The following is a 27,268-nucleotide window of genomic DNA, read 5'->3' on the forward strand; positions in this document are numbered from 1 at the left end:
CCAAAATTAAAAGAATCATACCACAGTGATATATATGCACCCATGTTGATAGCAGCACAATGCGTGATAGCTAAAACTTGGAAATCCAATTGCCCGCCAACTGGAGACTGGATAAAGAAAATGTGGGGTTGTTTTTATAAAATGGAGTACTACTCAGCCATAAAAAATGAGAAACTAGACATTTATAGCTTAATGGATACACAACGAGGTGATACTCTGAAGTGAAATAGGACACATGTGTAAATACCAAAGTTTCTCTAGTGTGAGAAACTGAAAGTGTAAATAAGGACTAAAAGGTATAATAGATAATGTGAAATAGGAAGAAAAGGGGCAAAGGGGAAGGGGAAATGGAAGGGGTAGTGGAAAAGAAAGAAGGGAAGGGAATTAATATGAGAAAAAAAATGGAAACAAAGTCTTTGTAGATAGGGAGGGGTGGAGGGGTTGAAGGGAGGGCAGGGGAATGGGGAAAAAATAAGAACCAAGGAGATTAAAGGTGCAAATTTCCAATGATGAATGTCACTATATTGTATACCTTAAATGTACCAATATAATTTTTAATTTAAAAAAAAAAAGAAAACCCAGGTCTTCATTTTACTGATTTCTTGTAATTTTTTTGTCTCTATTTATTCCTGTTAATTACTTGTTACTAAGTTTGGGTTTGCTCTTTTTTTTTTTTTTTTTTTTGGTACCAGAGATCGAATTCAGGACCTTGCACTTTCGAGGCAGGCGCCGGAGCCACTGAGCTAAATCCCCGGGCCTTTGTTCATTTTTCTAGTTCCTTGAAGTGTAACTACATGTTCGAGATGATTCTTTTTAATACTTAAACTGCTATAAACTTCCTTAGTGCTTCTGTTGGTGTCTCCCATTGGCTTTAGTATATATATTGTTTAGTATACATATAGTTTTATGAAAAATTTGTATTTCTTCATTCATTGTTTGGGAGTAGTGTTCAATTCCCATGCACTTGTATGTTTCCAAATGCTCTGACCTCTAGTTTTATTTCCTTGTAGATGGAAAAGGTGATTTCGGTATTTTTAAAAATTTGTTGAGATTTGTTTTGTGGTGTACCATAAGATCTACCCTGGAGATCATGCGCTGTTGAGAAAAGTGTCCTGCAGCTGCTGGATGGAATGTTGTATACATGTTTCATATCCATTTGGTCTGGGGTACAGTGTAACTACATTCTTTGATGTCAGTTGCTGAAGATGAGGTAACAAAGTCCTCTACTGTTCTTGTATTGCTATTTCTCCCTTTAGATTAATATTTTTATACTTTAGTCCTGATATTATAATTATACTTTATATAAAATAGTCCTGGTATAAAATTATACTTTATAAAGTATATTTTTATACTTTAATCCTGGTTAATTATATATTTGTAATTATATATTACAGATATGTATGTATAATTTGTCCTATTACTTTTGACTTAAAGTCTATTGTCTTTTTTTCTTTTTGTCTTAGTTATTTTTCAAAATACTCAATGCTCAACTTTAAGGGAAGAAAGGTTTATTTGGTTCATGGTTTGTAGAAGTTTCAGTCCACCATTGGCTGGCTCCAAGGTAGGCATGGCAGACAGGTATCACAAAGGAGTAACAGCAGGCAGAGGTAGCAAAGCAAGCAAGGGACCCAACAAGTGACCTTAGAAGCTTACTTCCAGCCCTTTTTATATTCTAACTAGACTACCAGGATTAGGACAATGCCAAACCAATTAGCGGAGTAATTTAGTAACCACACCTTTAATCCCAGCATCACACATTCTAGATTCAGCAACCTCTCAAAGAGCCACCCCCCCATGACCACACAGACTGAAGGGACTTTTAGATACATGCCATAATATCTATCTTATCTGGTATGACTACTCTTTTTCTTTTGGATGATTCTGCCATAGGGTATCTTTTTCCATTTCTCCACTTTGTCTATGCATGCCCTTAGAGGTAAAGAGAGTATCTTGTAAGTAGCATACAACTGAGTCTTTTCTTCATTTGTTTTAATCTATGTGGCCTTTAATCAAAGAATTTAGTTCATTTAAGGTAATTAAGGCCTTACTACTGTCATATTGTTTTCTAGGTCTTTCTCCCTCTTGCACTCTTCCTTTGTAGTTGTCTTCTCTAATACAGTAAGCCCCCCAACTTAGGAATATTTGTGAACTTTCACAGACCTCACATTTGTTTTATTGTATGCTTCACATTGTCAAGTTTACAATTTGAATGTCTGTAAGTCAGAGACTTACTATTATTTGTCAAAGGTGTGTATGACTCACTTTTTGGACTTACAAACGAATCCAACTTATGTTCTCCTGGAACAGAACTCATTCCTAAGTCAGAGACTTACTGAAGTGTTTTGATTCCTTTATGAGTTTTCGTCTAGTATAATTATTTTGTGGTTACAAGGCTTATTGTCTTTTGATTATAGCAAGCTACAATGAAGTGGTAGCAACTAAACATTGATTGGGAAGATAAAGACATGAGACACTAATGAAAATTCCTGTTGCACTCCATGTCTTCTCCATTTTGAATTTTTCGTCTTTTTATATTTCTATATTGCATGTTCCTTAACATATTAAGATAGTAGTATTTTAAGCTGTTTCAGTCTTCATGATTTTACACAACATGTTCAAAATACTGGAGTATTCTGAATTCAGATTCTCTTCTCACTGAGCTATCTTGACGTTCCTTATTCATTACCATCTTTCAGTTTGAAGAACTATTTAACAATTTCTGTAGAACAGGTCTGATAGTGGCAAATTGTCTCAATTTTTGTTTCAGAACGTCTTTATTGCTCATCATTTCTAAATAATGGAGAGTATATGCTAGGCATGGTATTCTCAGTTGGCAATTGTTTTCCCTCTGCATTTTGTAGATCTTATCCTACTTCCTTCTGGTCTGTAAGATTTCTGGCAAGAAGTTGTGTATTACCTCTAATGTTTCCTCTTTGCTTAGAATTTTCTTTGCTTTAAACTTTGAGAGCTTGCTTATAATATGCCTTGGGGTTGACTTATATTGTGGCGATTGACCTTCCAATACAGGGATACATACATTCTTCCCTAGGTTTGGGAAGTTTTCTTTTGTTCCAATATACTTTCTATCCCTTTGACATTCTCAAGTCCTTCTTGAACCCTAATGTTGGCTACTTTAATACTATCTTAAAGTCCCTATAGGCTTTCTCTTCATTTTTTCCCAGCTGTACTTTCAAATAGCTTGGATTTGAATTCACTTTTTTTGGTACCAAGGATCAAACTCAGGACCTTGCCCTTCCGGGGCAGGCGGCAGAACCACTGAGCTAAATCCCCAGCCCTCACTGTCTTATCTGTCCTGCTAATACTTTGAACTACATTTTTTCAGTATTTTTCCATTCAAAAATTTTTAAAAACTTGTAATTTGAGTCAAAGTTTTTCTGACAATCACCTGTTTTTTAAGTTCACGAAGTTTCTTTAAAAAGATCTTTTTAATTGTATTTCAAAATGTGTACCTCAGTAACACACAAACCACATTGAATTTTCTGAGGGGCATGTCTTGGTTGTTACATGTGGTTTCTTGTGCCTTTGATTATTAGGTGAAGTCATATTTTCCTTTAAGTTCTTGATGCTTGTTGGCATGCAATGTTATCTGCATGTTGAGGGATTGAGTCTTCACATACTCTGAGCCTGTTCTCTTATCGGCATGAATTAGCACCCTCAAAATAGGTTTTGTGGGCATCTGCATTTGGTGTCACTGTTCCAGCCAAGTTCCAGTTCATTTCAAATCTGCAGTTGGTGAATCATTAAGAATGAATTGAGTAGGAGGCAAAGGTGAAGGAAGTGGGAGGGCTAGGGGAAAGGATAGAAGAGAATGGGATTAATAGGAGAAAATGGAAAAATAGAAACAAAATCTTTGTAAATAGGGAGGAATGGAGGGGTTGAAGGGAGGGCTGGGCAAGGGTGAAAAATAAGAACCAAGAGAGACTATGTAAAGATGCAAATTTCCAATGATGGATGTCATTATATTATATACCTAAAATGTACCAATGATTAGAATGAATAATTGATAATGCAAAATAGGAAGAAAAGGTCCAAAGGGGTAGGGGTAGTGGGAGGGGCAGGGGAAAGGAAAGAAGGGAAAGGAAAAAATGATGAGAAATGGAAAAAATGGAAATAAAGTCTTTGTAAATAGGGAAGGGTGGAGGGAATGAAGAGGGCTAGGATTGGGGGAAAAATAAGAACCAAGATGCATTATGTAAAGGTACAACTCCCAATGAGAAATGTAATTGTGCTGTATACCTAAAATGTACCAATAAAAGAATTTAATACAAAAAAAAATTAAAAGAATGAATTGAGTACCAAAAAGGAGACATCCATCCTCCCAAGCCTTTGCCTGGTTCTGGAGAGGGCTCAGGCATCTCACAAAATCACTAGCCTGATAAGGAACCATGAGATCCTGGCCCTAGGGCTTAACTCTATAGGGACTGATCCCAGGCTACGATGCCAACTTGACACCTACCTTCCTTTACTTCCCCAAGCAGATACTCCATCTTGTTCTATGGTTCAAAGAACAGAATGGGCAAATCCATTAGTGGGACCCTAATGTCCCAGAATCCACAGTATAAAGCTGGGTTACCTAAGTCTCATAATGGCTAGAGACCCTCACATCTCAGGTACATGCCATTGACCCACCTTACAACTGGCAGTTATATAGGCCCAAACTCACATCTTCCTTATAAATAGGTCTCTGCCTAGGGACAGGGTTGCTCCAGAGGCTCCATCCATGAGCACTGACCTAGGGATTCTGGCCTCTGGCTTCTGCCTGGTTCCTCTGGGATGTCACTGAGTTCCAAGACAAAGTCCTGCACTTAACTTTCCTGTCCCACCCCAAGTCCTTCACGCTATGCTGCCCAAGGCTGGGGCAGTACTTTGGCAACTGACCAATGAGTCCAAAGGTTCAATCTGTGGACACATGCCAAACAGAAGCAGCAAGTCTGAGGTCTAAATTCCTTCTCACTACTTCAAGAATCTCTCCATGTTATAGAGTTGTGGAAGGGGCAGAAGGCAATTTTTTTTTCCTAATGCTAAAATCACTGATTTCTCACTTGTGAAGGTAGCCTGCTGTTCAAACTAACATTTCTATAGGAAGCTAATAACTGGAACCTCAACAGCCATCTTGTACCAATCTACACTTTGAAGTGCTGAGGTTTTCAAACTTGCCTACACATCTAATTACCTTGACTTAAAGCACTGTCAGTTGTATCAAACCTAGAGTGCACTAAATTTCCAAAGGGCTAATCAGTACCAGGGAGTAGTCTACACAATTTGAGCTTGGCCCTTGCTGGCTGCCACTTCTATGATTGAGGCTTCTGACTTGGTGTTTTTGGCATTAGCTTCTCCTGCTGCTGCAGGTTGACCTTACATTCTAGAGCGAACATCAGAGACCCATTCTATAGCATCATTCTTTAAAACGTCATGCCACATATAACTTTCACTCTTCTCACCACTGAGCACACTTAAGGGATTCCCCTGGACTTCCCAAAGTTACGTTGAACCTGGAAAGGGAGGTTTCCTCTGTAAGTAACATATTTTTCTTATATGTAATACCAAATGTGGAAGAGGGCAACTGCTGACACTGGCTCAACAGCTCAATGTCAGAATTCTAGGCTGGCTTTATTAATCTACCCAAATTTTATGGTGACAAGATGACTACAGCAGATTTTATCACACAACCATATTCAAAGGTAAGCACCAGGGTGTGGCACAAGAATTTCTTTCAGAAACACCTTATGAAACCCTCTTGCTACCACCCCCCTTTGTATTTCATTGTTCAGATATGGTCACATGCCTATCCTTAAACCAAGAGCAAGGGCAGATTTTTTAAGCTTAAGGATCCATACAAGGAACTCAAAGGTTCTATTAGAACCTGATGTTTGGATAGGCATGAAATTGTGCCTGCCATGGCACTTTTCTATCTTTGGCCAGAGCAATCCTCAGAGGACCCTGATGTACACAGGCTTCCCTAGAAGCACTGAAGTTTTAAGTTACACCCTTGTGAAAGAAATGCAAACCTCCCACCCCCTAACTCCTGTACTCCCCTAATTCATCTAGGTTGCATCACCACACCCACCCTTGAAATAATCTACACAGGGACCTTATCCCCAGCACCCACCCAAATCTGTAATCCCATTTTTTCCTAAGTGCTCACTGGCAATACACATATGGCAAAACAGTAAATTGTGTAATACACTAATTTTCAATGCAATAGGCATACCATATTGATGCAAAAATCCCTAAAATCATTTTTACAAAGTATCTGCTTTTGTCAATTTCCACACACACACACAACATGGCATTCACTGTTACGTCCTTCCATTCATGGGGCAATGAACTAAACCGCTAATGGTGAAAGGACTTCTAAAAAAAGAAAACTGTCGCATTACAGTATAACTCTGTAGTCAAGACACTGATAGTAAAGGAGATGCTCTGTCAGTGCAGGCAAGGAACACTCACTGTACCTTGCTGTGAACCTAAAAATTAAATTTTAAAAATGTTTTGAGTATTTCTATTTCTGTACTAAGCCTTTGCTGTAGATAATACATACATGGCCCAAATAGAGTGGGAGTTTTCTAACCAGCTCTGTTTCTTTCCACATTGTTAAAAACACGGCCCCCCATACTCCTTTCTAAATCTCACAACTGCATTAAGAATTTCTCAGGGCTACGAGTAACCAACTGAGGCCACCTGTTACTACTGGCAGGGGTTAAATAGAGCCTGTTGGTTATCTTTACATCATTGCTTTTCCCCTAACATCCACTACTAGAAATAGATACTTGTATTATTTCCCTGGTCTGCAAGGACTGTTTCCACCCAGCCTTTCTGTAGCCTAGTCTAGAGTTCCAATGGGTAACATGTCACTAGGTGGTATTTTTTTTTTTTTTGGTACCAAGAATTGAACTCGGGTCCTTGCACTTGCGCAGCAGGCGGGGAAACCAGAGCTAAATCCCTGGCACTAGGTGGCATTTTTGAGAAAAAAAAAATTTGTTTTGCATGGCAGTGGGGATTGAAAACAGGACCTTGTACATGCTAGGCAAACACCCTGCCACTAAGCTACATAGTTGACCCTGAGAAAATTCTTTACATGGGTGTACATGCGCCTTCTGTCTTTTCCCAAGAATGGCAGTCATATTATAACAAAGGTGACTCAGAATGAAACCACTTGCTAGATGGGAAGAAAAACTACACTATGTTTGAAGCCCCTATGATCTACAGCATTTTCCTGCTGTTACTAGGAATTCAGTGCTGCTACTCCAGACCCACAATTGTACTCCGGAAAAAATAATTCTGGATCAAAAGTTATTAGTTTCAAATAGAATTTCAGAATCACAAGGAGTTGAATTCAACAGATGCTTCTATTAAGTCAGCCAATTAACCAGCCAATATTGCTGTTGACAACCTTCAACTGAAAAAAAAAAAGCCTCTGTTGTTCTCCCAGGTTTCCCCTCAAGATTCCAACAGTCGAAATACAATGTGGGAGAAGACAACACCCAAGCAATTAAGCTAAATACAGGAAAAATGAAGACCCAAATACTAATAAAGGAAAATGATTAGATACAGAAATCATACTTTTATAACAAACTTGCAGAAAATTTGGAATGCGGATGTAAAAATGATCCCTAATCTTAAATACTATTCTCATTTCTTTGCTGTTCATATATTGAATTGGTTTGAAATTCTACAGAGATCTTTAAATCTTTGAATTTTAAATAAATGTGGAAAGTGCTTAAGGAGTCATATCCAACTACATCAACTGACAACTATCTTTGGGCTACTGACTCTCATACCCTAGACTTAACACCATACCTAAGATGGTAAATGCTAGAATCAGAACACGCAATTCTGTGTGCAAAGTTAACACAAGTGTTTACAAAACTGAAAGTGCTAGGTACTGCTTTAGTTACCTTAATACACACCTGTGAATATTATAATCATGAAATTACAAACAAAAAATAAAATGAAGCACTTTAACAGATCTTTATTAACTCTGTAGGGATATAGAGGAGGAATAATTTCAAAAACACAAAGTTTTTAAGTACATATTTTTATTGAAAAGATGTATAAATCTAGCAGATTATAATAACTCCACTATTCTGATAATCATTTTCATTCAAGGACTAGAAGAGACTTGCACACATTAAACAGATTTGATCACAGGGTTACAAACCACAATGAGGAGTTCAATCCAGTTACTGATTCCCATACCCTGAGAAACTGCCTTAAATTTTAAATCCAGAAGACAAAATCCCAAAGATTTCATAAGATCTACAAATATAATGAAGAGCAAAATATTCCAATAGTTTTACAAAATGCTTTTTATAATGCAGAAACATATAGAAAAGGGAATAAGTGAGTTTCTAGGACACACACAGAGAAAAAACTAAGCACAAAACAAAAAAACTGCTTTTCCAAAAACCTCCCAATGACCCAAAGTGAGACACACAAACAACTTTTTTGGGAGGAAGAGGGTCTTTTTGAGACAGGATCTGGCTATATAGTTTAGGCTGGCCTCAAACTTTCATCGATCCTCCTGCCTCAGCCTCCCACGTGCTAGGATCACAGGCTTGTGCCACCACACCGGACTACATAAACAACACCTAACTATACTTCAAGAGCCTCAAATCTCATTAACTGTCACTGACATTGGCACCACGCTAATTATATCAGTAATGCAAACATTGCTGTCTTTGGCATCCCTGCAATGTTTTTATTTAGAAGAAAACCTACAGAAAGAACTCTGCTTACACCACAGCAAGGTAGCAAAGAAAACAGGGTACCGTGGAATAATAAGGCCCTAAGAAAGGCAGCAGGTCGTATAGTTACCTCCTTGTGGGCAAAATCCCTGCCCTAAAACTATGCAACCTACTACCTCTTCCTAGGAACCCACTGTATTCTTGCTGTTCTTCTACTTGGCAGATTCACTTCAAAATAACCTGTTAAGTTAGGCCATATTTGAGTTTTGTTTCAAATTCAACTAGTCAGAACTTTCGCTGATGCTTTCAAAGCTATTTGCTATATGACCTTGGCATAAAGCCTCAAAAATATTTTCTTAAAAACCTCAAGTTACAAAGGGACAAGAAAGTAATTATATCAGAGGATGCAAACCAGTAACATAATACTCAGCCCACCAACTACTAGTTTTGTTTAAAACATTTAATTACCAAAACTCAAATGCGAGATTTCATAAAATCTCCAGCCTCTTGATAAAACTGGAAAGTTAGCTGAAACTATATATAAATCCTGTTTGCTACTTATCAACTGGAACAAATTAAACTTAATGTCTGTCCCATTTTAGGGTCAAATGTTTCGGGGTTACATTCAGTTCTTCGGCCTGTTAAAGTATTTCAAAATTTCACCCTTAGTTTATAGAAAACAAAATCAAATTCTGATCACAATTTTGTCACTATTAAAAACAAGCTTTTTAGAGACTATTACGTTCTCCTTAATTATCTTATATGTATTTTCATAAAATGTTAAGTTCCGCACAATTTGATCCACTCAGTCTATTTGGCTAGCAAGTAGCCCTTATGTTAATAGATGAAATAAACTTTTTCTTTTTTTTTTTTGGTACTGGGGATCCAACTAGGGTCTCCTTGCGCTTGCAAGGCAGGCGACGGAACCACTGGGCTAAATCCCCGGCCCGAAATAAACTTTTTCCATATAAGTTTCCTAGTGGAGAGTAGAAAATAACCATGTTTAGGAGACATGTTCAGAAAAAACACAAAATACCAAGACTTTTCAGGTGAGTTATGCATACTGCCAAAGAATTCCCCACACATTTCTGTTCTTCTTTCACACCAAAAGACAATGAATGTCAAGTTTTCCCCAGTGTTTATACATCCAATTTAGGACCACCAATTCTTCCTCTATTATGTCAAGGTTGAAGTAAAAAAAAAAAAAAATCTGGCCCAGGATAAATAATCTAAGTTAGACCTATCCAAGCGAGTTTTGTGTTTTCTGTAAAATTTCTGCTGCCAATGGCATTACACTGTGACTCTGAGATATTTAAGATTCAGAAATAAATGGAAGAGGTGACTTTTCCTTTACCTCCACATTTTGCCTCTTTTCTCTTGCATCCAAAATATGTAGTTTAAACAAGCACTTTAAATAGGGAGCTTTCGCCCTTGTTTAGCTATAGCGTCTATATGGTTTGAGCACTGAAAGAAAGCTGAAACACGGGCCTTCATGGTTGCTAAAATTTAAGTAGACTCATCTCATATTTAAAGGAATAGATAATGCATTTCATGTGTTAGTTTCAGGGGATCCTCCTTTGTGAAGGACCACTTTTAAGTTTTCTTAGCAACTTACCAGTGAGCAAAAGTAAAACCCACAGCTTACCTCACCTGCTCCAGGCTGGCAAGTAAAGCCTGCCCAAATCTGCACACCAATGAAGCAGTGCTTCCGGCATTCTCTGATACCACTCAAAACCATGGTAGGAATGGATAATCAACTGGACTCAAATTTAGCTGAAACAGTGACCTTCCAGTTGGTATGTACCTTTACTACCCAAGATGTCACCCTGGACATGTGCTATCAGAATATATGGCAGTGCACCGGTTCATAATTCCAAAAGGGCCTAGTCTTCTACTAATATTTCCTGAAAGGTACTTACTTTCTCCAAAATTTTTGCTTTAATTTTCAAATTTCTGAAATATATATATACACCACATGTGAAAATTAAAACTTAAGATCAGTTTTTACTGCATTCTACTTGGAGAGAAACTTAACAACTAATAACTGTAAACACAAAAGAATGTCAAAATGAATTCATCTGAATTTTAATTATCACCTAGATAAAAATCAAAATAATGCAGCAAGTCTACTCCTCAGGGAAGGCAATAGATTGTATAGTTATCTCCTGACCAGGGTAAAATCACTACCCCACAACTATACAATCTACTACCTCACTCTGATAGAGCAATCTTTTCTTCTGGAATAATGGAAAACACAATCTCAAAAGAAAATTTCAACAAAAGTAAATTTTAACCTCAAACCTTCAACATCAATTTAAAAAACTCCACAAAAATGAAGACAATAAGCAGAAAGTATCCCTAACTCCCATTCAGTGTACCTGAAGATTTTTTTTTTAGTCTCTAAAACAACTTGCATACTGTAAGCAAAAGCCTTTTTAAGAAGTTTATCTTAAACACCGAACAGTTACTAACTTTCCATAAGGCTGCCTGGATGTAGACTTTTCCATCACCTTAGGAAAGACAGTAGATTGTATAGTTATCTCCCAGTGGTGGGTGTGACCCTAAAACTATACAACCTACTACCTCATCCCACAGTGAAGAGAACTTCAAGGATGAATGTGAAAAAGGAAAAACAGCTGAGTACCACAGGAAGGCCTTCTCCTCAGTAATCCCGGTTCCCTGAGGAATAAAGAGAGAAAAGGAGTATTAGACCACTTCAATTTCTTAATTTGACTATGAACTTTGAGCATTTTGCTACATGGACAAACTATTCTATTATTTTCATTTCTTGTATTTTGTTAGTATTACTTAAAATGTTTGATTATCAGAACCCATTTCTAGTAAAACTTACCAGATTCAAAATCATCCTTTTTACCACAATCTTGTACTACAGATTAAGCATCCCTAATATAAATATCAAAGCTTCTTGAATGCTAACCGGACACCGTAAGTGGAAAATTTCATACTTGACTTCATGTGGTGGGTAGCAGTCAAAACACAGGCCCAACTAAAACACTGTAAAATTACCTTCAAGTGCATTATGAGATGTACATAAAACAAATGAATTGTGTTTAGACTTGGGTCCCATTCACAAGGTCCCTAATTATATATGCAAACAGCATAAAATTCAAAAAACTTCTAATGCTAAGCAGTTCAGATAAAGGATATTTAACTTTTGTTTCCTTATTTACTCCAATGAAAATTCATTAAATCACTATCCTTCCTTGAGAAACAAAAATATTACAAAGCAACATAACCTCTAATACTATCCAAATGGTCTTAACTAGCAAAAAAAAAATAAATAATTAAATCAATTAGACCAGAGTCAGAGACAGGATCTTTCCTTCATACTACAAGGGTGTTGTAGGGATAAAGTTCACAAAGTCCAAGATATTTAACACATTGGTACAGTACTCTCTGACCTATGCAAAATGACCAATATAGTTTTAAAATTAAAATCTTATCCCCTCAATTAATCTACACCATACCAATTTACAGGCTCCATACTGAAAAAGCAGCTACTAGGAAGATTTAAGACAGGCAGTAAATACTGAATAAATTTTTAAAAACCCACTTTTTCCAGCAAAACGCTGAGACAATACATAATCACACAGACAAAACAATGATCCCTACTCCATAGTACAGTCAAAAGTAACTTAAATAACAAAAGACAAAAAATTTTTTAATAGATGCTTTAAAGGAGATACAGCTTAAACACAAAAAGCCAGTAAGCTCATCAAGAAACTAAATATGAGGGAAATGCAAACTAAAATTACATCCACTAGGATTGCTAATAATAAAGACAATAACAAGTACCATTAAGAATGTGTACAGTTCTGCTGCCAGCCTTGCAAGCACAAGGTCCCAAGTTCGATCCCCAGGACAAAAAAAGAATGTGTACAAACTGAAATTCTACAGAGTGCTGGAGAGAATTGTGAAATGATACAGCTGTTTTAGATTAACAGTTCATCAAAAAGTTAAACAGTCACCAAGTGTGGTCTAAGAAATAGACACCCAGTCTTCACTTCCAACAGGAATTCCTGGGATACGGCTAAAACCTTCCCAATCTCCCAAGAGAAGAGTGTCTTGTAATGCCAATGAGATGACTAGAGACTGCAGGCATCCCTAGGTAGCTTCACAATGGGAGCTGGTCACCAAAGATCAAGAAATGACTTGAGGGATGGAACTTTCAGCCTCACCTCTCAAACTCCAGGGAGGGGAGAAGGACGGGAAAGCCAACCACCAACGGCCAGTGATATAATCAATCATATCTAAGTAATGAAACCTCCATAAAAATCCACAAATGACAGGGTTCAAAGATCTTTAAGTTGACAAACACATCTTTGTGCCAGGAGGATGACACATCAACTCCACAGGGATGGAGCTCTTGTGCTCAGAATCTTTCTGAACCTCACTTTTCAGTTGTCTGTTCATCTGTACCCTTTATAAGCTGCTAATGATACATAAAGTGTATTCCTGAGTTCTGTGGTAGCAAATTATAAAGCCTGAGGGAGCTGAGAGAAGCTACTGAATTTACAGCTGCTGGTCACAAGTTTAAGTTGTACCTTAAGAAGAAAAATTGGCATCCACTGAATCTGTGCTAACTCTAAGTAGTGTCAGAAAATAGCTCAGAGTACATCCTGGCAATTCCAATCCTAACACTATATACTCAAAAGAGAACTGAACCAAGGTTCAAATCCTGCCCCCATTCACTGCCACTGAAAGCCTGTACAAGGAATTTAGCCTTTCAAGCCCTTCAGCTTCCCTCATTATAGTGTCAACACACTGGACACAACAATCTGAAAAAGGAGAAAGATCTGGCACACATCCAACATATGCAAGGCCCCATTTTCATCTTCTGTAGGAGAGCTGACACTAAGAAATTTAATAATTTGCCTCCAATTCAAGGAGATAGCAATGAGTCTCCAAACATACTAGATTTTACCTCTAAGCCCATTTCAATTCTGTAAGGCCAAGATGGCTTAAGATATAAACTTGCAGACAAATGCCCCTAAAAAGTCAAAACATTATAAGCCAAAATCTTTTTCTCATTAAAACATGTATGAGAGGTAGGCCTGGTTGTATCTAAAATCCCAGCAATCTGGGAGGCTGAGTCAGGAGGACTGCAAGTTGGAACACAGCCTTGGAAACTTAGACAAGACCCTGTTTCAAAATTTAAAAGAAAGGGCTGGATACACAGCTCAATGTGAAGGCCGGGCTCAATCCCCAGTACTATCAAAACAAGATGTAGTTCGGTGGTACAACACCCGCCTACATGTGCACCCCCCCCCCAAAAGCATGTTTCAATCTTGATGTGTGCACTATGCTTACCTTATACTATTTTTCTCAATCCAACAGGTACCACAACAAGTAATTTACATAGCAAAAGGTATTGACACAGTTCGCAATTTTTTGCAAAGTATACACAAAAATAACCCAAATTAAATGTTTATGCGGGAGGGACACATCTGCTGTATAGGGTCAACTATCCCTCAGGGCAGTTATTTCCCCCTTGTTGCAATCCAGAGCAATAAAAATATATTTTAGTATAGACATGACATACCCATATGTATACATCAATACTAACACCAGAATATTGAATCCTGGCTCTCCATTTAGTCTTTAGACCTATCATGTAATCTCTAGGCCTCTGCTTACATTCCTAGTTCTACTGTCTAACAAAAACTTACCTTTTAGATAATTCATAGCAACTAAAGCCCTTTTCATCCACTTTCTATCCTTATACACATTCTGCCTGAATTTGTAGATGGAACTACTCTCCCATTAAAACTATGGCAAAGGGGCAGGGATTTACCTCAGTGGTTCTGTCACCTGTCTTGCAGGTGCAAAGTTCCCAAGTTCAATCCCCGGTACCAAACACAAACAAAAAAACCTATGGCAATTAAAAATCAAAATTCAACTTACACAAAATGTATAAGAAACCTATTTCAATTTAGTCTTCCAGGGTAGAAAAGAGGTTTTAAGGGCACTAGCTTTGGGGCCAAACAGTCACTTAATAGCTATATTCTAAGGATCCTCTCATTTTCAACTGGAGTACTAGAACATTCATACCACATGAGGTTATAATGAGTATTGGGAATACTGTATATGCAAAACAACTTAATGATCCCAAAGTAAAGTACTCATCAAAGGGCAACTGTTGTTGCTAAATTAATTTGGGAAAAATGTCCCTCCTGAGTATAAAAAATATTTATTTTAAAATATGCTATTAAAGAGGAAAACCCACCCATTAATTATGAATAAACTTGTCTATATTTGTATTTACATTAAATGAGGTTGCATTTATACTAAGTAAGGTTTCATAAGGAAGTCTGCAAAATTCACATTCCTAAATGATTTTTGCAGCCCAACCCTGTTTAGCACCGGGTCTTCACTACATAACCAGCCCTTTTTAAGTTTTTTAAAATTGTGAGACAGTGTCTCACTAAATCCCTAACTTGTCTAGGCTGGGATGGAACTAGGGCTCCTCCTGCCTCTTATCTCCTCCAGAGCTGGGATTATACGCATGTACCACTATACCCGGCTGCAGCTAATTTTTTAATTGACAAACTGTATTTTTATACAAGTTTTGAAATATGTATCCATTATGAAATGGCTAAATCAAGTTAATTATCCTATTACCTACTTCACATACTTATTTTTGTGTGTGGTGAAAACACTTCAGGACATCTTCCTAATTTTAACATACTTTAAAAAATTACTCCCAGTGTGCTGGAATTACAGGCACAGGCCACTACTCCTGGCTAGTCAAGAAAAAAGTTTTATTTCTAAAAACTCTTATTCACATTTTATCCTATGGATCTATGAATTTCACTTTAGCCAAACTTTCCTATAAGTAAACTGAACTATTTCTCCAAGTCTCACCATTTAATTTGACTTGCTGATTATCAAACACAAATCAAAACTAGAACAATGGCTACCTCATAAAGATCTCCTTCAAATATTCAAATGAATATCAACAAAATAATCTGCTGCTGACGCTTGCTTAATATAATACTATTAAGTAAACTCTCCAATAGTATTTTGCATCCTTTGACAGAGTCTGTGCAGTGTTCTAACAATCAGAAGTTAACGATGTGTAACTGACAAGATAATGGATTTAGATTCATAACTAAGTTTCTCTAATGAAACAACCCAATTCTAAAATTTCAGGGTTTTTTCCCGGTACCGGGAATCAAACTCAGGACCTTGCACTTGCCAGGCAGGTGAGGTACCATGGAGCTAAATCCCTGGCTCAATTTCTTATCCTATTAAACACTGCATTGGGGCCAGGGATTTAGCTCAGTGGTTCCGGAGCCTGCCTTGCTAGGACAAGTTCAATCCCCGGTGCCAAAAAAAAACAAACCACAAAACACTGCATTAATCTTGAGTTTCACGTTAAGTTTTAAATGACGAAGTGCAGTACTAGGTTAGATTTCCCAAAAGGACCATTTCATTTACTTTACTTTTAAGACACACACCAGATGCTTTAAGTGCTTTTATTGATTTTATTAGTATATCTAAATTCTGCAAAATGCTTTAAAGGTAACCAGTGTAGCAAGGTGCAGTGGTGCACACTTGTAATCCCAGCACTCTAGGAGGCTGAGGCAGGAAGATCTTAAATTCAAGCCCAGCCTAGGCAACTTAGGGAGACCCTACCTCAAAAAAAAAAAAATTAAAATTTAAAAGGACTCAGATGTACTTCAACATGACACAGCTAGATTTAATCTTCAGTACCACACCAAATAAATAAAAACAAACAAGAAAGTCAATGCCAAATCAATTTTCAGTGTTCCGTTGCAAATTTTACAATGTAGAACATTAATTTTGGGCCAACTGCCTTACTACAAGCACATTATATGCTACCCCATATACCTAAACTCTGATGCAAATCTTACAAACATACAAGTATTTAGGGTAAAGCAGGGGATCCAACTGTGTGACAAGTTCCACTTATTCATCATTATTACACATACTATTAATTCTAAACTCTGAAATCATCTGTTTTCCTATCCTCCTTTCCAAGGCTGGAAAAAAACGCTATACACACACAATCCCTAAGCCAAGAAAAGGTAAATTCTTCCTATTTAATCTAGATTCCACAGCTCACTATAATTAACTGTATCATGGACCATAGATTTTAAAAGTTCCCTCCTAGGCATCAGGCACTCGTGCAACTGGACAAAAACTCCATTATAGGGGAATCTCTGGTACCTCTAGGTAATTACTTGGTGTAACTTCACGTTAAAAAAAAATACTGACATAAAGTAGAAAAGGATGACTACATAGAACAAAATATCCTGGAATTACATATATCCTTTATATCTGCCATTTAAAAACACATTATCTAGTAGGCCAGGGATGTAGCTCAGTGGCTCCACGCCTGCCTGGCAAGCACAAAGTCCTGAGTTCAATTCATAGTACAAGAAAAAAAAACACCCAATTATCTAAAATGTCTTAAGATATGCCTATACAATCAAAAAGAAAATTATAGCTGCCAGCTACCTCAAAATACTCAAACCATGTACCAGTAAGAGCCCAAGAAATCCCCCATACAATTTCCTCACATCTGACGAGGCTGTGGAAAGACAGACAACAGGGTCTCGACATGTATTCCACTGGCCTCCAATTCAGCGATCCTCTTGCCTCAGCTTCCCAAGTGCTGTAACTACAGGCATGCACCACTAGACCCAGCTTGGAAATAAAAACTTTGGAAAGGACCTAGATATGAGACAACTTACTAAAACTGCATGATCTAGCCATTAGCAACCTATCAAAAATGAGCACTTGAAATAGGAGTAGCCAAAAGTCCTAGGTGCTGTTAACTGTAAAACACACCAAAAAACAAGTAATGGCCCACCTTCTACCCAGTTATTGAATCTAACCTTAGCTGACTATGCAATGCTTGGAATACCCACAGAGACAAAGAACACAAAACGACTGGGCCTCCTTTACTCCAGTCCTAAGGCCATACGAGGCAATGTTGACAATTTCTTACTAGGGATCCATATTCTTCTATTCTCATCTAAAAGTGGAAAAATTCCTGGCAGTTAATATTCTGGGATGGAAAAGTTTCTTTACCGTCTAAATAAAAGTTTCTTGTACTATTAAAAATACCACGTGATTATTGATCCTTGGGTGGTAAATATATTTCCTAACTCATCAAAACTCAAGCGAAGGAAATAAAAAATTAAAAGTATGACTGTTTCTAATTCTCTTTGAAGACCAGTACTACAAGCGAGAAAAACACCCTTCACCAGAAGGACTATTTGTCAACTTCTGGACACTCACAGAACATTTTGCAGTAACACACACTTATCTATCAACACACTACTTCATGCATACACTTACTACTTTCCATCTTTAAAAAAAATTTTTTTTTTGGTACCGGGGAATCAAACTCGGGTCCTTGTGCTTGCGCAGCAGGCGGCGAAACCACTGAGCTTTAAAAAATTTTTGATCACAATCCACTAGTGATTTCAAGACCCAAAGATACATTTTTAACCACTGGTTTAGTGCTCTTAATACTAATTCCAACTGTGTAGAAAATCACAATTTACAATTTACTATCTTAGCTATAAAAAAAAAGGCAGACAATAATGCAGTGTATACTGGCTCACACCTATCATCCCAGCACTGTGGGAGTCGGAGGTAAGAAGGCTACAAGTTTGAGCCCAGTGTGGGTACTTAGAAAGACCCTGTCTCAAAATACAAAAAAAATTATAAAGGGTTGAGGATGTAGCTCAGTTTGAACCCTGACACTCTCCAAGTATGAAATACTGTATATCAATCTCCAGACAACCCCCAGAGGTATGTGATATCTAGGGTGCCATACTCTAAACAAAAAAATGTCAATCGCTTCTTGGCCTTTTGACTAAGATCAAGTGTAAATGAAAAAATGTCTACTCAATGTTAAAAGAAAAAAACTCTTAAGGAATAATACTTGAGAACCACTTTCTACATCTTAAGCCAGTGATTTACAAACTTTCTCTTTGTGGTAACTGGACTGTTTTCTTTTCAGTACTAGGGATTAAACACTTTCCAGTACTCGGGATTTAGCACCGAGCTCCATTACATCTCCACCCCCACCCCCGCACACACCCACACTCCTTTTTGAACAGGGTGTTTCTAAATTGCCCAGACTGGAATTTGTGACCCTATTACCTCAAGCTGCCAGAGTGTTGGGATTACAGGCATGCACTACCATGCCTGGCTCCCCCCAAGGTTTTCATACTTGAAAATTCATGAGTCTCAAATTCAAGAGAACTGTGAGATGTGCGACCCAGAGCCTGTTTCAAAATAAATACCCTCTAGCTGTCACTGTCTCTACAACTATCACTTAAATTTTTTTCCTCCACACCAACTCTACTGCACCGAAGTGCCAAGTTTTAAAATACCTTTTAGTCATAATTGTATTTAAATGTTATGATGTTTGTTATTTTCTGAAAGTTCTTACATCTCAAATATTCTAAACAATTGTAACAATCGCCCCAAAATTCAACTTCCAAGCTGTTACTTTAAGCGCACATATTCCCTGACTACACAAAAAACTGGACTGTCACACAGCAGAAAAATCTAGGCGAAAAAATTGAGTGTTCTGGACGACATATAAATTTATACTGATACCTACACTCAGAAATTAAATTTTCTCATATCGCAGGATTTTCGGCCAACAAAAATAAATGCATAAGAACGCTAAATGGTATTTCAGCTTTAGGACCTGAGTGTCAAAAAGCAAGATTTCACCAGTAAAGTTTAAAATAAACTACTGGTTTACTTCAAGATTTTAGCACTGTTTGTTTCTAAGGTCATTTTCCCACCTACCAACCGTTTCATAATTTAAATCAATTTTTTTAAATAGAAAAGTTGAACGAGAAGTAAAATACACACCATCACCTCAGCCACCGAACCCACTATAAAAAGTTGTAGAACGTAGGGCACTGCTGGCCAAGGACACAAAGGTTACCACACTGCTGTACTAGAGCACGTTAAAGGAAGTTTACTAGCTAGCCTTTGGAGAGGCCCTGGGTTCCAAGAGTTTGCAGCCATCCAGTCAAAAGCCAGCGTTGTTTCCGGCGACACCAAGCCGCAAATCTCCAACCCCATGCTCCTGGATACAACTTCCTCCCGCTCTTGCTCCCCTCCCCCTCACCAAGGACGGCCGCCGAAGCGGATCTCCAGCCGCAGCAGCTGCTCCAGAATTGGAGGCTGCTCTTGGCCGAGCCTAGCAGAGGCAAGGATCCAGCCCCGGCTCTCCCGCCCTCACCGCCCGCGCCTTCCCGCTCCAGCCCTCCCCCAGCACTTCCTACCTTCCCTCCATCCCAACCCCCCAGACCAAGGTCTCCTCGCCCCACAAACCTGGTAGCGGAAGTGACGTCACAAACCCCTGCAGCACTCGGAGCCAATCACACTGCAGCGGGAGGAGGTGCCGGCCAACGAGCGCGGGCCAGAGGGTGGGACTTCCGCCCGCCCCAAGTTTGATTGAAGCAGGGGGAGGGGTGAGATAAGGAATGTGGAGAATGACCCCCCCCTCCCCCGCCCGGTCGGTGAAGAGCTGGGCGGGAAGCGGAGGGGGCTGGGGCAGGACCGCCACAGCCACGCGGCACCCTTCCCCCGCCCGCGTCTCGGGAGGCTGCAGTCTCCGCTAACCGCACACCCAGAGCCAGCCCCTGCTGGAGGAGGCATGGCCGCCCCAAGGGTCCCAGGCCACGCCAGGTCGGCCTACAACTCTTCCGTCCTGCCGCTCGCCGCCCGAGGTCTCAAGTAGAGAAAATGGCGACGGCCCAGCACTCGCCTTCGCTCCCGCCGTACCCACCTCAGACTCGCAAAGACCGACCCTTGCCGCTGTCACCGCCGCAAAGATGGCACGTCCCTCACGCCTGCTGCCGCTGGCCGCCACGCACGGAGAGCAGCGCGCCAAGACCCGGATGCAGGCGCGGGCGGGCGCCGCCGCGGCGGCCAGGGGCAAGGCAACGCGGGAGCCAGGAGGCTGAGGCGGGGGCGGACGCCGCGAAAAGCGCGAGACCCTATTGGTGGAGCCTTCTGATTGACGTACATGTCATCCTTTCGCCTTAGCCGAGCCTAGTTCGTCCGTACTCTACTGGAAGGCGGTGGCTGAGTCCGCCCTGTTCTGGGCGGTAGCCGTGGAGGCGGACCTGGCCCGCCCACCCTGACTAGCTCTCCTTCTCCTATTGGGGACCAGAGAGAGTGGCGAGGGCGGTGTCCTCAGGGGCCGCCCTCCGAGTGTGAAGGCTAGGCTTTGGCCCTTAGGGTGGAAGGGCTGCTGGCCTGGTCTGGGGCTCTCGACACTGGCGCTCCACAAGGTTTTTGCTCAGCCTGTAAGTCCCCTTCAGCAGCCACTGAGACCTTTTCTGCAAGCCCTCTGTCGCTGCCTTAGTTTTCCCATCTGTCAAATGAAGTATGCCCAACATCTTTTAAACCTTTACATTTTTTCCCATTAACATGTAGGGGATTTTTTTTGTCTTCAAATGTTTTTCAAAGCTATCCTTAATTTTTCCTATTTTGAGATTAATCTAAAATAGTTCTTCCATTCTTGTTACAACTTTTCATAAGAAGACTCCAGAAATCACTGAAGTGCCCTTTAAGGTCTCTGCCAGCTTAGATTCAATGGTTGTTAGTTCTACAGTAGTACTGATTCTGGTATGATATAGGAGAAACAAATGTAACTCCCAACCTGTTAGATGTCTGATATGCCGAGGTCGTGTTTTCTAAAATCGAAGAATGAATTTTAGGAAATACAGGTTAAGAGTAGGAAATATTTATTGAGGAATAGAGAGTTCCTACCTGAGAGTGACAGGAGGAGACCCAGAAAGTAGGTTGCCACGGACTCTGCTTACAGGGGAGGCTTTATAGATCAAAATCAAGAGGTGGGTAAGAAATGAGATGGGTATAAGGTGGGACAAAACTATAGTTAACTAATAAGATTGTGGGGACGGGGATTTCGCTCAGTGTCACCCCACCTGCCTCACAAGCACAAGGTCCTGAGTTCGATCCCCAGTACGGAAAAAAGGAATAAATAAATAAATAAATAAACCTAATAAGATCGCAAGTATAATCATTTAGGTAATATTGATCTAATGGAAAATTACAAGGTGGGTATAAGGTGGGATAAAACTATAGTCAACTAATAAAATTATAAGTATAGTCCTCGCAAGCGCAAGGTCCCGAGTTCAATCCCTGGTACCAAAAAAATATATATATAAGTATAGTGGCTTAGGTAATATTAATCTAATGGGGAAACAACTCACGTAAAAACATAGACCCTTCCTAAAAGAGATGGCTTAGAGGGCCGGGGATTTAGCTCAGTGGTGACATGCTTGCTTCCCAAGCAAAAGGTTCGATCCCCGGTACCAAAAAAAAAAAGAGAGAGATAGAGAGAAAGAGATGGCTCAGAGACCTTTCCTAGAAGGGATGGGTCGAGGTCTTGGACCCCAACCAGATAACTGATGCCTATTTAAAATATTAATTATTACTGTTTATCTCTGGAGAAGTAAGCATAGTCATTTTATCTTTGTCGGGAAGTCTGACCTTTAACAAATGTGCTCCTACCCGCTATATTTGTTCCTTTTATACTGGCTTCTTTGAAGGCTATAATATTTCTGACTAACTATAATATTTTTAACTAACTTAACTGTCTATAATAGTACCTGGGTGCTACCTGTTTTTACCTGTTCACTATAGCTTTGTGCACAACACTTCAATCAACAAAAAGAAAACTTGAGCACTCATCTGTAACAGAACCAGGGGAAATAGCACTTTGCATTTAGCAATGTATTTATGTTTATGACCTCAGGTGGTGGTTGCTACCTAGTATCAGCTATCCTTTTAGCATTTATATTAGTATACCCAATAAAAGCAAAGGAATTGGGAATGTAGTCTCAGCTCCTTTGAAATTTATTGTAGTCCAAAGTGAACAAGCAACTGGAGAAGAAAAATAAGCTCAGGCTTGAAGGATGGGTAAGATTTAAGGAGGCTTTCACTACACATGAGAAAGATGTATTGGGAAAAGAGAGAACAGGTCCACTGAACTATTTGCAGTTGTGCTGTAGAGGGCATGGAACTCCCAAAGCCAAAGACTGTTGTTTGTGTCTATTCCACCTAGCACAGTAGTACAGTGATATTAAATGGAATATGATGACAATGATAGACACTAGGTGGGAAGAAGGTCCTAACAAAGAAATCGGGGTGTTATTAAGTATGAGTTAAGAGGTATTATGTTCCTCAGTTACATAGCAGAGGCTGGTAGGTCAATATGTTGTAGAAGAAATTTATGGTAAGAAGCCTTACAGCACCATGAGACTTTCTAATATTTTCTTAACATGGTTGTCAGAAAGTTCTGGTACATTTCGAAAAGTGCATATGATATATGTTACCCTTTGGCTTCCTATTCATACTTCATTTTTCTACCCTTGAAGGCCAACAAAATAATTCCAAAGTGGAATCCATATGAAAAGGATCAATAGATTTGACCATATAAATGCAAAGTGAGTATTAAACATAAGTATAGTGGCTTAGGTAATACTAAGTTAAAAGACATGTCTATGGCCATACCACCCTAAATGCACTCAATCTTATCTGAAGTTAAAAAACAAATGATAATTGGAAAAACGGTTTCTAAAATATTAATTAGAATGTCTAATTAATGTTAATTAGAATGTCTAGTGGTTAAAAGACAAAATCTGGAACTAGACTGCTGAGATTCAATTCCAGTTTGGCTTCTTTCCAGCTACACAACTATAGAATACTGGGCAAACTGAATATCTTTTATGTGCCTCAGAGTCTTCAACAAAATGGGGATTATAACAACACTTACCTGGAGGACTATTGAAAGGTTTAAATGAGTAAACAACTACTTAGAACAGTGCCTGGTACATAAAAGCACTATGTAAGAGTTTGCTAATATGTTGTACTTTTTTATATTTATATTTTTTGGTACCAGGGATTGAACTTGGGACCTTACGCTTGCAAGGCAGGCAGCAGCACCACTGAGCTAGATCCCCAGCCCTAATATATTGTACTTAATATAAAAAATAGATTTCCCTCAAATCAATAGGAATAAAATGGATATTAAAATATAAATGAAAGATATGAACTGGCAATTCACAAAAGAGGAGATGAAAATGGCCAAGAAACATGAAAAGATGCTCATGCTCATTAGAAATCAGATGCATACACATTTTTAAAAAACAATCTTTCTCATTTCATAGTCGATCAGTGGCACTGTAGAAGGCAGGAGGCAAGTGTATAAATTTATACAATTAGGGGACAGTTTGGCAGCAGGAATCAGAATCTTCCAAAAGTGTATATCTGTGTTAGTGTGCTGTTACTGTGACAAAATACCTGAAAAGTAAACTTAAAGGAAAGGAAGGTTTATTTTGACTCACAGTTTCAGTGCAAGGTTGGCTGGTTCCATTGCACTGGGTCTGAAGTGCGGCATAACCTCATGGTGGAAGGGGATGGCAGAGGAAAGCTGCTTACCTTCTGGAAGCCAGACAGTAGACAAAGCAAGAGAGCCAGAAAAGAAAGGACTGGAGGCCAGATAAAGTCCCCAAGTTCACGTCCTCATGATCCACTTCTTTCAATTAGGTTCCACCTCCATTTCCATCACCTCCCAATAATCCTATCACTTATAATTTTATCAATGGATTAATCCACTTATGAAGTTAGAGCCCTCATGATCCAATCACCTTGTGAAAGCAGCAGTTCACCTTAAGAACACAGCAGCTTTTGGGGGCACGTTTTTTAACTAAAGGGTAACAATTTTTTTAATCCAACAGTTATCCACTGCAAGGAATTTATACTTAGAAAATAACAGAAATGGACAAAGATTCCTCCAAAGACTGTTCATCATTTATTTATAATCACTGCAGATTACACCCATCTCCCAGTTCATCATAGGTGATTCTATAAATTATGGTCCAAACATGCCATGAAAACTATAATAATAATAATGCAGATCTGTATTTGATACAAGAAAAATTATTAGAGTATATTGTTAAATTAAAAAATTACAAAAAATATGTATGATATGATCCCATATACCTTAGTGTGTGTGTGTCTGTTACTGGAGTTCCAACCCAGTGGCTCATACATGCTAGGCAAATGTTCTGAATTACTCATGATTCTAATTGTCCTTATATATTTCTAGATTCCTGGCAATATATATTGATTTCATAATCAGGAAAAAACATACATATAACAGCTATGCCAGAGACTATTAGTTGTTCTCCAATATCCATTGTCTTCTTTTTTTCTATTATAAACAGAAATCTGGTTCATAGGTGACTACAGACCTCAACTGTCCCCTGAATGAAGCCATGTGACTAAGATTTGGCTGGTGAGATGGCAGTGGATAGATGGCTGAGCTTTCTGGGTTCTGCCATTCAAGAGAAGGATTTACCCTTTATGTGAAGGGGGAGTCAGGCCCAAGAGAAAATAGGAATCAGCTGATGCAGAAGCAGCTGGCTGGACTCAGGAAGTAGGTGGAGATGCTGAATCCTAATACCAGTATATCGGTCAATGCTTACTAGAGAAAAAGACTTAATGCAAGATATACAAATATGTAATAATTTACAAGATTGTCTTACAGTTGGTGCTGGGTGTGGAAGAGTGCAAAAGGTCTGTTGGCGCGCTGGAGATCTGAAAGGTCCAGTTGAAGGCCTGGAGCTCACAGTAGTGTCCTGTGTAAGTCTGTATGAAGAGGCTGAAGGGTCTGCCATTGAAGGCTGTAGGATCTGTGATGGAAGCCAAGAGATGATGTCCAAGGTGAAGATGAAGACTGGAGCTCCTCTGAAGAAACAGAAAGGAGCCTTCCTTCTTTCTTTTATACCATTTAGGCAATAAGCCTCTGTAGGGTGGATCTTTTGTCTTCAAGAAATCCCCTCACTCACACCTAGAACTATGCTGATCCAATTTAGTTGGACATTTATTACTCAAGTTGACACAATTAACCACTATCACAATCCATCCCTTGTCAATTTGACAAGAGATACGTTTCCTTAAACCATAATCTCTAGATACAAGACAGGTTCATACTTGCACCTAACATGTTATAACTATCCTGCCTACAAATGGAAGCACACTAATTCCTTCCCCAGAATAGAAGGCAAGTTTTCTTTGGGTGATATTTAGTCATAAAATTTCAAAACTTGGACATTATAAAACAGGTTTCACAATACTTAAAAATCAATATTAAGTATCAATATTATATCACATAGGAAGCTTATTGGAAAAGAACTATTACAATTATAATCTTTGTTTCTATAGCTGATTATGGAGTCATCACTGGTATTTACGTTCTACTACCATTCTGTAGTCCCTTGGCTTTTAGCAAGCACCTCAGCAGGTCTTAGTTCTTTCTTGTTGGAGTGATCCATACCTTCATTCCTGAAGGTTCCAGACCATTTGTCATCCTGCATGGATTGGGTTGTTGTAGTTACCCACTGACTTTAATAATGTCATGAATATACTCTAAGTATATTCTTCCTTTCCTTCACTGTGGGATAATACTCCAATTTCCTCTTGATAGCCTGGATCAATTACCCCTGCCAGCACTGTAACTCCCTTTTTAGCTTGTTTCCTTAGAGGCATGAGGAGACCAAAATGACCAGGGAAAGTCTTAGCTTCCAGTTCAATGGTATCATTGTTTGCTTCCTGGTACAAGCCTTCCTCTCTCCGGAACTAAGGCTTCTAAGACAGCAGAACATAAGGTCATGGGAACAGGAAGCAAAAATTTTGCTAGTGGATCACTAAGGGTAATGGTAACTGGTACCATTCCCACTTCCACCCCTTGATTCCTGGATCCGTGAATCCTGGCAATGGGAGACACAGTACCTTATAATGGATGCTGATTCAAAGCATAGACAGAACAGCCTCTTAAAGAACCTTACTCCAGCCCTGCAAGCTATTTCCAGTTAGCTGGCACTGTAACTGTGTCTTCAAAAGATCATTCCACCTTTCTTTCAATCCAGCTGCTTCTGGATAGTGAGGAACCATTGAATTCCGTGAGCATGAGCCCATTGCCTTGCTTCTTTGGCCACTTCTTCCTTGGTCAGAGGCAATGCTGTGTGGAATCCCATGGCAGTGGATAAGGCATTCTGTGAGTCCACAGATGGTAGTTTTGGCAGAAGCACTACATGCAGAAAATGCAAATCCATATCCAGAATAAGTGTCTATGTCAGTGAGCACATGGGATACAAATATTTTTACATCCCTTGCCCATATGGAGAAGTCTATCCACATACTTCTTCCTCAGATATCTTTGTCACCAATTTTCCAGTCATGTTCCTTCCAAGTTTCTGACTATCTGGCCAGATCATTGGCTATAGCCCATGAATCAGTATACAGTCACACATCTGGCCATTTCTCCTTCCAGGAAAAATGTATTTCTAGGTGCACTGCCTGAAGTTCTACCCACTGTGAAGATTTCCCTTCACCACTGTCCTTTAGGGATGTCCTGGAAAGAGGCTGTAATACTGTAGCTGTCCACTTGTGGATGGTACCTGGATAATGTGCAGAACTGTCCATAAACTAGGCCCCTG

At 39.1% G+C, this 27,268-nt stretch overlaps 1 protein-coding gene across 7 annotated transcripts in view; it reads right to left on the reverse strand.

Annotated features, from left to right (window-relative positions):
* Positions 1–662: 662 nt before the first annotated feature.
* Positions 663–27,268, reverse strand: part of Ptpdc1 (protein tyrosine phosphatase domain containing 1) — a 127,011-nt gene continuing 100,405 nt past the window's right edge. For 6 of the 7 annotated variants that reach the window (XR_015449233.1, XR_015449231.1, XR_015449232.1 and 3 more), the window contains 2 exons: positions 20,524–26,859; positions 663–11,387 (listed from right to left, as the gene is read on the reverse strand). The gene's annotated coding sequence lies outside the window, so the exon portion shown is untranslated. Of the gene's footprint in view, positions 26,860–27,268 lie in introns of all 7 variants that reach the window. The other variant, XM_087206357.1, reaches the window with a different exon arrangement.

Source organism: Heterocephalus glaber, unplaced genomic scaffold (assembly GCF_053883595.1).
Source record: "Heterocephalus glaber isolate CG9 unplaced genomic scaffold, H.glaber_assembly_v1.0 deba00000621, whole genome shotgun sequence".
NCBI lineage: Eukaryota > Metazoa > Chordata > Mammalia > Rodentia > Bathyergidae > Heterocephalus > Heterocephalus glaber.